The following is a 13,095-nucleotide window of genomic DNA, read 5'->3' as shown; positions in this document are numbered from 1 at the left end:
CATGAGTTTGTTTCTGTTTTGTTTGTTTATTTTGTTTCTTAAATTCCACATATAAGCAAAATCTCACTGCATCTGTTTTTCTCTGTCAGACACTCCATTCAGCACAATTCCCTCCAGGTCCATCCATGCTGCTATATATGGCAAAACCCATTTCCATCCATGGCCAAGCAGTATTCCATTGTATATATGTACCACCTCCTCTTTATCCATTCTTCCACTGACAGACACCCAGGCTGCCTCCATACCTTGGCTATTGTAAACTATAACTGCAATGAACATATGGATTACACATCTCCTCAAAGTAGTGTTTGGGTTTCTTCAGATAAATATCCTGAAGTGAGATTACTGGATCCTTCTTTGTCTCTTGTTAAAGCCTTTGTATAAAAGTCTATTTTGTCTGGTATAAGTATTGCTACCCCTGATTTTTATTTGTTTGTTTTTCTTCTTTTCATTTCCATTTTTATGAAATATCTTTCCCATTTCTTTACTTTCAGGCTGTGTGTGTCTTTCAATCTGAAGTGAGTCTCTTGCAGGCAGCATATGTAAGGGTCTCGTTTTCTTATCCATTCAGCCCTCCTATGTCTTTGAGTGGAGCATTTAATCCATTTACATTGAAAGTAATTGTTGATGGTTATGTAGCTATTACCATGTTATTATTCATATATATATTTATATTTGTCTTAAAGAAGTTCCCTGCCTCCATTTCTTTTAGTTCTTTTTCTGGAGTTTTCTCCTGTTCTTTCATTTGGGATGTACTTCTTTGTTTCTTCATTTTGGCTGCCTCTGTGTTTTTTTCTATGTAGCTGGTAGATCTGCTATGTCTTGCAATCTTGGCAGGGTGGTTTCATGCAGTACATGCCCTGTCACAGTCTCCCTGGTCACCTGCTCTGGATGCTCCAGGAGTGTCCTTTGTGTTGGTTGTGTACCTTCCTATTACAGTTAAGTCTTGATTGTTATTGGGATGTCACTGGGGGTTGATTGACCCTCATGTTGATTGGCTGTGGGGTTCGGCCATGTGCACAGCTTACAGGCTGCTGTGTGTGTGGCTTACTACACTGAGTGGGATTTGCCCCACTGGGCTCTCATGCCTGTTGAAACTGCCCTATTTGTGTGCTACTTGTGGGGCTAATTGAGTTTAACTTTGCTGTGCTCTGAAGCCGAACTCCAAGTATGTTGGTTCTGGGCCTCTTGGGAGGGACTCTGGTGCAGGCCCAGGCCACCCACTGCCTGTGACTGGTTGGGGACACCTAGTAAAGGCTACAAAGTGATCTGCAGCTGTTTGCTGACTGTGTTAACCCTGGAGGCATGTGGGAGAGGCCACCCTCTCCATGAACTGAGGACATCTGCACCAGTACCAGGCCTGGGGTAGCTCTGAAAAATGCCAGGACACCCCAAGGCCTGCTGCCACCTGCCAGCACCTTTAAGATTCAGCCATTGATAAAGCCTCCTTTGGTATGTAATTTGAGTGAGGCAGGGTGTCAGGGAGTCACTAGAGTTGAAAGAGTTGTGGTCACCAAGTTAGATAAATTCTGGTTTTGTGCCAGTACTGAGACTGAAGCTACTCAGCCAAAGTCTCAGAGCACACCGAGGCCAGTTGCTACCCACCTGGGGTCTGTGGGGCTCTGATAGTTGTCCAAGAAAGCGTGCAATGCAGGCGGGGCTGGCTGCTCTTGGAGAAAGTGCCTCTGGCATTGGGGGAGTTGAGTGGAGTGGGATCCCAGTGAGTCAGCAGATGGAGCAGTGGAGCTCACCAGACCAGTCAGATTCCGATTTGGCCATAAGCATAGGAGGAAGGCTCAACACAGGAAAGATGGCACCAGCCTGATGGCTGCCCAGGAAGAGGACCCCTCACGGGTAAATTACCAACTGTCTTCTAGCCCTTATCACAAAATGACACTACTCAGTCTGCCCCCCCGCCCCATGTTTCTAACACCCCCTGAGTTACTGTCCCTTTGCTGGATCCAAGGTGAGTGCCTGAGAGTGAAACAGTCTGTGCACAGCCCCTTTAAGAGGATGCCTGGATTTCCCGCTGCCTTCTGTCCCACCTGGATGGTGAGAATCTCCACTGTTTTTCACAGCCAGATGTGAGGGCTACTCTTCCCAGAACCAGTACTCTAGGCTGGGGAGGCTGGTGGGCTGGGGACCCTCAGTCCTCTGGGAGGAACTTCTAGGGCTAAGATTTCTCTCCCAGTTCTCAACTGCTACACAGAGGTTTGGGGTTCACCAGTTCTGCATCCCCAATCCTCCTGCCAGTTTCAACATGGCTTCCTTATATCCTTAGTTATAAAACTTCTATTCAGCCAGACTTCAGAGGGTTCTCCAGGTTGATTGTTATATAATTTAATTGTAGTTTTAATTGGTTCATAGAAGAAGCAGGCACAGTGTTTATCTACTCCACTATCTTGGATCTCCCTCACCTTGCTCCCACTTTTAGAAAGGGCCTCTTTGTTCAACTCTTCTCAACTCATCCTAATCTGAATGTGTCTCTAATTCTTGCTGATTGATCATATTCCCATTTGATCTTTACAGCAACTCCATAAGGTAAGTATTATTACCATTTAATGTATATAACTCCTGAGGCTTACACTAGTTAAACTAATTTCTTAAAGTCAATTGACTAGTAAATGACAATGTCAAGACCAGAATCCAGGTTTTCTGACTCCAAATTCCAAGGTCATTTTAATATGCCATGTTTACGTGCTTCTATTGGATTCCCTAGATCATATTCCTCAAGGGCAAGATCATGGTTTATTAATCTTAGTATTTAGCCGCATTGCATTCCAAGTACATGGCATATACTCAATACATGTTTTTAAAATTCCTATCAACTATAACTTAAATTTGAAGGTTATTTTTAGGGAGGCATATACCGCTTAATCCATATTACATTTCACATCACATAATTTGAACATATTGTTTTATTATAAGATAATAATCTTACTCCTCATTGACTGCCCCCAAATAGCACACAGTTGATGAGAGAATGCTGTTGGTGGGTGGTAGGGGAAAGAGAAAGATGACTTCATAAGCAAGCCTTGGGAGTTGTTCTGGTTGAATTCTTAAGTTTTTTTCTGGGCCCCTCTCTGAAACGTAAAGAGCTCTGGGACTCTGGCTACAGATGAAAGAGGTGGATTTTTGTTTTGAGACAAGCTGAGGGATGTGGGTGTGTTTTGCTGTGTTTTGAGTTTAAGTTCTTTTCCTGCATGAAAGACTCTGATTTCCTACAGAAAATTTTAGCATCTGTTTTGTGATTTGATGAATGGCTTTGAGCTGTTAATTTAATTGCTTCCTAGTAAGACACTAATGACCTTTTTTGTTCCACTAAATACTAGTGTGTTTAGTTACAAATTAACCATAACTAAACACTTGGAGCTCCAATACTTACAATTCATAGTGCTCAGGTTCTGGTTGTAGCAACTAGAGTTTGTATCACAGATGACCTATGGATTTTGCTTTTAAAATCTGTAGTAGGTGGGAAGGCCATTAACTTACAATAGCCGATTCAGAGAAAAAGTTCACTGCAAATAGAGCAGACAAAAGAGAAGGGAATAGAAAAATGCTCCAAAACATTTTTAAGTCTGAGAAATCCCATTTTAAATTTTCAGCCCAGGAGTTGGAGGCTTGGAGTTTGCATCTTTCCAGTCCCAATGACCTGAGAATTCCTTGTCCTTTGGGTGGCCACAAACACAGGGTCGGCATAGGGGATTTAAGCTAAAAGTCTGTACTCTCATATTTGTATATTGATTACCAGGTTTCAAATGTTTCTTCAAGAGTGAGGACATCTTTATATATTTCAGGGGAATAAATATTAATTCACCACGTCTCTAGCCCTCTGGCATGGCCACTGAGTGTTGATTTGATTGGTAATTGAAATTAGGGCATTGCAGCTCCCACTGGATTTTAATCAGCTTCCTCTTTGAATACTGCCAACTAAGATCTTTTCCTGAAGGGCCCCAACTAAACAGGGAGGCCACAGAAGGTCCAGGTCTGCCTTTGGCAACTGGACTAATGCAATTGCTTGGACGTCTATATCATCGGGAGATTTATTCCCTTCCTTCTTTGAAAGAACACTTTCTCACCAACTAGGAATTCTCCCAAAGCTCCAAGATAAATATTTTTGGAAACCTAATGATATTTGATTTGCTCAAATTTTAGACAAAGATAAGGTACGTGTTCAGGAAGGAAAAAGGCAGGATCTCACTCCCCACTTCTAGCTGAAGCATATTTGGTTTCCAAACTGCCTGCAAATAGCAGTTGAAAGAACTTCAGAGCGAACTGAAGCTGGAGTGAAAGGGTTGCAAGACTCCTTCATCTCCAGGACCCAGGGAGGGCTGCTGCATGCAATGTGGGCCTCCAACACATGGACTTGATTTTGTGTCAAGGCCGGTATGAGGAGCCAAGGGACATTTTCGCCAGAAAAATCAAGAATTCTTTAAAATCGAAGATTGGTTTGGTGATGTTAAAGAGATTGAGGTAATAAATGTATAGTGTGTAGGCCAAATCTTGATATCTTTTTTCTCAATCACCCCTACCTCCAAACTAAATACATTTTTTTCAGCCTTTCAATGACTATATTATGCATTAGGTGAAGTGATACCTTATTATTAAGATTAAATTTGAACCCTTTTAAAGGACGCCTGTACGGATTGATATTGTTAAACTTTGGGTTCCCTATTGCTTTAGCTACTAGAAAACAGTCTACTATAACCACATCAAGATTGATTTAAATATTTTATTTTTCCCGGAAGATGTTTTTCTAAGCTTAGAATTCACTCATTATCTCTCCATGTTAAGCACAGCCATGCAGTTCATATTTAGGATGGATTTTAAGGTCTCTCAAAGTGAAACTCTATGTTGAACATGCAAACCACCAGCATCAAATCCATCAGTTAATATTGTTAGTAAAACCTTCAGAATAAATCCAGACTTAGACCATTTCTCACCACCCCACTGTTATCATTCTGGTCTGAGCCACCATAACGTCTTGCAATCACTTCCTACCTGGTTTTTCAATTCCAACTCTGATTCCCTTTAGTCTTTTTAAACCCAGGTCTGTCTTATCAAACATGAGTTTACTCTTTTGCTCATAACTTTCCAAGGGCTTCCCATACCACTCAGAGTAAAAACCAAAGTCTTATGATGGCTTTCAAGGTCTTACATGATCTGCTTTCTATTCCTACTCTGTTTTCTCTCTTCCATCTCTGAGACTAGTTTCTGTCTACCTACTCTGGACTTCTTGCTCTTCATCAAATGTGTCAGGTAAGTTTAGTGTTAGGTAGTTTCTCTGTCAGAAACACTCTTCCTTTGTATGGAGGCTCTCTTATCACTTTGAGCTCTTTACTCAAATATCCCACTCTTAATGAAGTCTTTTGTTACTACTGTATTTAAAATTGCAATCCTCCCCATAAATGTCTCTTCTCTTTTGCCTGATTTAAATTTTTCACATATTACTATTTTTTCACATACTTCTCTTGTTCATTGTCTGCCCCCCCCCGCCCCCCCCCCAACCAGAAAATAAGCTCTATGAGGATATACCCGGAACATTGCTGGGCTTATAGTAGACATTCAAAAATATTTTTGAATGGATGAATAAGACACTATATTTCTACTCTTTGGAGTCCTGTTAAAGACTCTGACTCACATTCCACTTCTGATCATGAACCAATGATTCTCTACCCAATTTCAATGTGGCAGGAGAGTAATGTTTCATATCAATAGCCAATTTTCTGACACCAGCTGGCTGTCCTATAATTCAACTCAATTCTGACACTATCTACCAGAGATAGCATCAAATTCCACAGGTTAAGGACTGCCTCCTTCCACACACACATACACACTTCGGATGCCAGTGACAATCCCAGGTTATCACCTGTGCTTCTGACTTACTGGCTATAGATTAAAGTTCCAATGACCACCCCCTTGGGTTTGACTAATTTTATAGAGTGACTCACAGAACTCAGAGAAACATTTTATTTACTGGATTAGTGGTTTATTATAAAAGGATGTTACTCAGGAGCAACCAGATAGAAGAGATGCATAGGGCAAGGGGAAAGGTATAGAACTTGCATGTACCACTCTTCCTGAATCTCTGTATGTTCACAAACTTGGAAGCGCTCCAAACCCCTCATTTTGGGTTTTTATTGATAATTATTACTACTGTATGATTGGTTAAATCATTGGCTATTGGTAATTGCTTCAACTTCCAGCGCCACTTCCAGCGCCTCTCCTCTCCCCAAAGGTGTGATGGAAGAGTGAGGCTTAAAGTTCCAACCTTTTAATCAAATGGTTAGTTCTTCTGACAATCAGCCCCCATCCCTAGGGCTTTCCAAAAGTCACCTCATTAACGTAACAAAATATACCTTTGTCACTCTCATCACTTAGGAAATCCTGAGTTTTAGGAGCTCTGTGCTAGAAATGAGGACAAAGATCAAATGTATATTTATTTTTTATTATTATTTTTTATTTTTCAGTTGCATTTGATATTCAATATGTTATATTACATATTTCTTATTACAAATTACAATATCACTCCTGGGAAGAGTTCCCAAGATCTACTCTAAAGAGAGATGCAAAAATACAGAACATGTTAAGTATGTAATAATAGCATTAAATAATGATTTTCTAAGAAAAAGTACCCAACTACCCAACATATACTAACGTAAAACAATGACGACTTCTAACATTACTACATTCTCCTTTTAGTCTTTTCTCAACCCAGATTCTTGAGCTTCTTGTTTTCGTTTCAATTCCTACCTCAGCAAACTGTGACATCTCAGGACAAATCTCAAATCCAAATCCAGATGAACTAAAGAATAATCAAGATATTTTACTGAAGATTTCTTGGAAACACTGAAGGATACTACATTTCACATTAAAACAAACCAAAAAAAGCCTTCTTAACAAGTACTGCTGAAAGATCTTCTTTCTTCATGATTCAGTCTAGGGTTTTCCACACACTCTCTTGTGTCTCTCTCTTCTCTGGTTCTCAGGAAATCCCTAAGACAACTCAAAGTCCTGACTAGTACCGAGATCTAATCCACCTGGCCCACATTCTGTCATTCTCCTTTGTCACTGTTCAGCAATATTTGTTTATTCAGATACATATATGATAGTTCCCTTGTTAAAACTTGCAATTATCTTCCTATTGCCAGAGTATATAGTTTAAACCTCTTAAAATCATCTTGATATCGCTAAACTTGCCAAATGTATGTCGAGCTGGGGGTCCTCACAATCTAAGCTCCAGCCATACTGAGTTATGTTCAGTTCTGCAAATACAGCAGCCCCTTTCATATCTCTGAACATTTGTGTAGATGGCTTTTTTCCTCCTAATACCTCATTTCTCATCCTTCTGATAGACTCAACTAGAAAATCACCTCACCGATGGATTTTTTTTTCCACATCTCTCTCGGGTAGAATTGGTCATATTTACCTTCATCTACTCAAAGCCTTCTCTTCTTCAAATACTCAAAAACTACTCCAGCCTTGAGACATGTGCACTTGCTATTCCCTCTGCCTGGAGTATACACTTTGCTCAGTTAGCCACACGGCTGACTCCCATATTTTCTTAAGAGCTCTACTAAATAACATTGTCTCAGTGATTCATTCCCCAATTATCTTGCAAAAAGGAGTTAAACATACTCTGTTTCTCATACCAGCACTTCGCTAATTCTCCTATCATGCTTTATTTTTTTCCTCCAAAAATACTCATATTCATATGACATATACTTCTTTATTTGTTTATTTCTTTCTCCATTAGAATGTAAGGTCTATTATGGCAGATTTAAAAAATGTTTTAGTCACTGTTGTTCTCCCGTAATTCACTACAACGCTTGGCATATATGTTCAATATTTATTGAATTAATTGATGAATAAATGTTTAACTGTCTCTTTTATTATGCAGTCTGCAGACACTAAGAGAAATTACTAGGTGTATTTTATTTATATGTATAATAAATAATTTTTGTTTGATGAGTAAATGAATCGATAAATAATTGTATCACATCTTGAGTACTTAGCACAGAGTCTGTCACATTGCGTACATTCATATGCTTATATGGGGAAAGACTCTTCTGAGCAGAGAGAACAGCTAATACAAAGACCAAAGGCACACGTACACTTGACATATTCTAGATAAAGCAGAGTCACAGTGGATGGAATGAAGAGAATTAAGGGAAAACAGTAGGAGCTGAGCTCTAATTGGAGTATATTACTTAGAGCCCTGTAGGTCATTTTGAAGATTAATTTTTTAACAAATAAGGAGGCACTGATAAAAGGCTTACATTCAGAATATATAAAGAAATCTCAATGCTCAATAATAAAAAAATCAAGCAATCAAATATTAAAAAAAGGGCAAAAGATTTGAATAGGCAATTCAAATACAAAGATATATGAATGGCAAATAAGCATATGAATAGATGCTCAACATCATTGTTCATTAGGGAAATGCAAATTAAATTCACAATGAGATACCACTACATACTTGTTAGAATGACCAAAATTAAAAACAATGATCACACAAAATGTTGTCAAGAATGTAGAGCAACTGGGGCTCTCTAATATTTCTGGTGTTAATGTAAAAGGTGTAATCAATTTGGATAACACTTTAGCAGTCTCTTAGAAATTTAAACATACATGTACCTAGTAGCTTTTTAGAAATTTATAGCGGCTTTATTTGTTATAGCCAAAATCAGGAAACAATGCAAATGTCCATTAATTGTGAAGGGATAGATACATTTATGTATATCCATACAATGGAATACTACTTAACAAGAAAAAAAAAGAACTAGCGATAAATGCAAAGACATAGATGAATCTCAAATTAATTGTGCTGATTGAAAGAAACCAGAGAAGAAAGTACAGACTGTATGATTGTATTTATTTGAAACTCATGAAAATGCAATCTTCAGTGACAGAGAGCAGATCAATGACTACCTGGCAAGGGTGGGGTGGGGGGGTGGGAGAAAGTAGGGAGGGTGAGGAAGCAGGGATTACAAATTGTAGATGATGATGGATATGTTCACTATCTTGCTTGTGATAATAGTTTCACGTGCGTATATAGGAGTATATATGTCAAAACTTATCAAATTGTACACTAAAAATGCGTACAGTTTCTCATATGTCACTTACATCTCAATTAAAAAAAAAGGGAAAAAACACATTTGGCTTCAGCTATTAGAAGAATAGAGTTGCCGTTAACTGGGATGGAGAGGCCTACGGACAGAGCAGCTTTGGAGAGAAGATTGAGTTCAGTTTTGCATATGCTATATTTGAGAGGTTTATTAGACATCCAAGTGAGATACCAAATGGGCAGTAAAAAAAAAAATACAAGTCTGGATTTCAAGGGAGAGGTCTGGGCTGGTAATAAATGTGGGAGCCATTGACGTACATATAGTATTTAAAACCTTGGTAGGAGCTCAATGGATATTTGTGAGTGCCTTGGGAACAACATTCCTGAATCATCCAACGTTTACTGACCGTTTACTACAATTTGCTAGATAGAATTTGAGGAGACAATGACACTGATGGCTGTATTATGTAACGAATTCTGTTATAGAAGTGATTTGTGCAGGATAGTGCCCTTTTTTTAGTGAGTACATTATTTTATTTTATTTTTGTTTTACGTGGCTTTGTCTGTTTTGGATATCTACTGTAACTCCTTAGAATTGTACTTGCTAGGGGAGCTGAGGGTCTGTCAAAGAGCTTGAAAGCTACTACTTAAAAGTCCTTGCTAATGACCTAGTAATTGTTTTAATGGATTTTCAATGAAGTGTGAAGTTCTTTGCTGACTTCTCAACAAAGTGTAAAGTATGGTAAACTATGTGAGAGAGTTATTCTCACTCTGGTGAATTTGTCTCTATCTGTTTAGGGAATCAAGAAACATTGCCAAGTACAGCTTTGGTTACTTGGTCAATATAAATCTGCCTTGGGTGTGTGAACATTCAAGTAGCCTGTCTTAGTTTTGTTTAACACGTGGGGTGGAATAAAGCAGGCTGCCTTCAGAAGTGCCTCTAGCCCTTTTGAGCAAAGGAAAGACTTCAGTTTCTGATAGATTCGAGAACAAGGGTTCTGAAGAAGCCAGCCTGGATTCCTGGCAGCTAATCTTGCTCAAGACTTTCTCTCGCCTCTCACCTAAAAGGGTGTAGAGATGCTTCTTTAGAACCATGTAACAATGTAACAGCAGTTCTCAGAAGCTCCTTAGAGGCTCTCACTTCTAGTTTCTAACACATTTTGTCTAAGGGACCAAAACTTCCAAACATGGCCTTCAGATCCCTGTGAAAGAATATTTTCTTGGAATTGACATTAGAGCTTTCATTTAGGTTTGCTACCATGTTAAGCTATTTTTGAGTGTGCATTAACACTAGCCCAGAATTGATGCAGGAAGGGAACACTTTCCTCACAATGCCAAAGGGGTGGAGAGTGCATAGTTTTGTGTGTTACAAAATCTGTTTTTTTCTGCCTTTTTCTGGTGGCATCTAATAGATTTGGAGGGCAGGGAATGATTAAACGTTGTTTCTTCTTTGAATCTCTAAGGCTTGGAGTCTATGCCCTCTTTGTTAGCTCTTTAGCAGAAATACTACTAAGAGTACACAGAGGCCACTGACTTTCTACTTGAGGGTGAAATTCAGCCCAGGGCAAGGGAGTTGTGCCTTAGGCCCTAGTCAATGCGTTTTAAGTGGATACTATGAATGAATCCGTCTCACAGACCTGAACTCCACTGAGGTTCTTAGTGTTGCAGTGAATTAACAGTGACTGCCTTAGCTTGGGTTCCTGGGAAACAGACCGTGAGATGGAGATTTGTAGACAAGAGATTTATTGGAGAGCACGCTCAGGAATAGCACCAATTGGAAAGTCAGGGGAGTAGGAATGGGTGGAGGGAGAAGTTGAATTGAGGTGCCGTTGCAGCAGAGGCCTTAGCTCATCCCACGGGAAGCCCTGGGTCTGAAGTGGTCCTGCAGAGCTGTTCCAAATTGAGGCCAGACAGTGGGGACTTTGTACCTTTCCATCAACCAGTCGTTGAATGTAGGCTGCTCTAGGGGAGAGTGTATAACCCTGGAAAATGGGTCTCCATTTGGCACACGGCAATTCTTGGGTTGGAATGCAGAAGCTGACCATCAATAGCTGGCACACCTAGTAGTGGGGGGAATAAGTGCCTCAGTCCTGAAGGCGAGATCTGGGTCAGGTACCACAGCACCTTTTACATGGTTAATAATGGGGGATACCATTCGATTGTAGCTAGCTTAGTCACAACCAATATAAAGTTTCATTTTGCTTTGAAATTATGTCAGCTATTTGTACTACTACTAATAAAAAAATGAACTTACTGAGCACTTACTCTGTGCTGTCTACTTTCATCTACTGTAGTTTCTTTTTTATTCTTTTAATACAGCAACTCTGTAAAGTAGATATCATATAGCCACTTTTTCTTGAAAAGTATTTTTCAGAGAGATGAATAGCCTAATGTCATACAGTTGGTATCTGATTCATATCACATGTTTTTTTCTTCAAGTTATACTGTTTTCTCTGTCCAGCCATATTGAATGTTTTTGTACTTCTAAAATTAATCTTGCTTTTCCTTGCTTCTTTGAATTTGAATGGTGTAGATCCCTCTACCTGCGATGTCTTGCCTTCTTTTTCCACCTATAAACATCCATTCATCCTTCAAGGTTCATTCTAAAGATCAATTTCCCTGTGAAGTTTTCCTGGACTCCCTCACAAATAGTTAACTCTTATCATCTGTGGTCTCAGAATGCAATTTGTACATTGTACCTAATAGGTGATTGATACGTGTTTATGAAATGAAGGCATGGGTTCATATTTTCAACCATGTTGTTTTGCTCTGGGGTTTACTTGATGAATTTCTTTAAAAAAACTGCTCAGTTTCGAAACCTCTGTATTTTTCTGCAGTTTTCAGTGAAAGCCTGGAACATGTACCCAAAGCATTTCTCTTGGCTAACCAAGTTGAGCATCATCACAGCCAATACCGGAAACTGCTATCAGATTTTCCACTTTAGGATGCTTTTGTTGTTGAATTTGTCTGAAACGCTTATAGAGACACTCAAATTTTATGTGTACATAATTATTTGATGGTATGCTGAGTCTATTTGTATCCAGAAAGTATAAAGGATATCTTGATTCATTTTTCTACTTTACACTTTTCTTGTGGGTGAGCTTCTTACATGTGGACAAAGGTTTCAGTATGGGGAAGAACAATGTAACAGCAGTTCTCAGCACTGATTTTGTTGATGAAAACTCTGAGGTTGTAAGCGAAGAGGCACACTTTTAAGTGAACTTAGTGGTCTACAATCTTGCTCTAAGTTCTAGAACTCTGTTGTTGGACCCCATCCTCAGGCTCTCTTCTTCTTTATGTTCCCTCTTAGATGGAATTAGCTTGAGTGCTAAAGCTCCATGATGACTGCACAATATTTAATCTTGTTCCCAAGTTACTAAATTAGAAAAGGAATCTTCTGAATTAAAAGCTGGGATAAATAAATACAAGCTTATAAGTTCTTTGTAAAACTCTGAACAAGAGTAGAAATAATGGACTTACTACATAGGACTCCTTACGTTGCCTTAACTCTGTTCCTTGACTATTTTATCATGGACCAACAAAGCCAGTTCTGTCATCATGGAGCACAATTCGACCTCTAATGAATGCTTCTGGGCTCACAAACTGGTCACTACCTGAAAGATTACTTTCATCAGATCAAGTATGGATTTGAAGTAAAGATGTATACTGGAAAGTGGATTTGTGCTCCAATTGGCCTGCGGTTTGGCCTATGCTTTACCGAAGCTGTCAGGAATAGAACAATGTAGACTGAGTGATTGTCACTGAGTGAGTGTCCCCCGTTTGGCTCTTCTCATGTTCACGTCCTGAATGTTCAGGACACTAATACACATCCTGAATGTTCCCGACACTCTCTTATATCTGCTCTGCCTATTTCACTGAATTACCTTCATCTGATAACAAAGCTCCTCTACACAGTAAATTACATATCTATTCATAACCTTTTCAATACAGTGGAGTACTAGTCAGTCTAAAAGGGTGATTCTAAGTAAGTGAGTGTATTGGAGTAATTAATGCAGCTCTCATAAGTG

This window comes from Rhinolophus sinicus, linkage group LG06 (genome assembly GCF_036562045.2).
Source record: "Rhinolophus sinicus isolate RSC01 linkage group LG06, ASM3656204v1, whole genome shotgun sequence".
Taxonomy (NCBI): domain Eukaryota; kingdom Metazoa; phylum Chordata; class Mammalia; order Chiroptera; family Rhinolophidae; genus Rhinolophus; species Rhinolophus sinicus.
The sequence above is the reverse complement of the archived record's forward strand: the minus strand, read 5'-3'. Positions refer to the sequence as shown.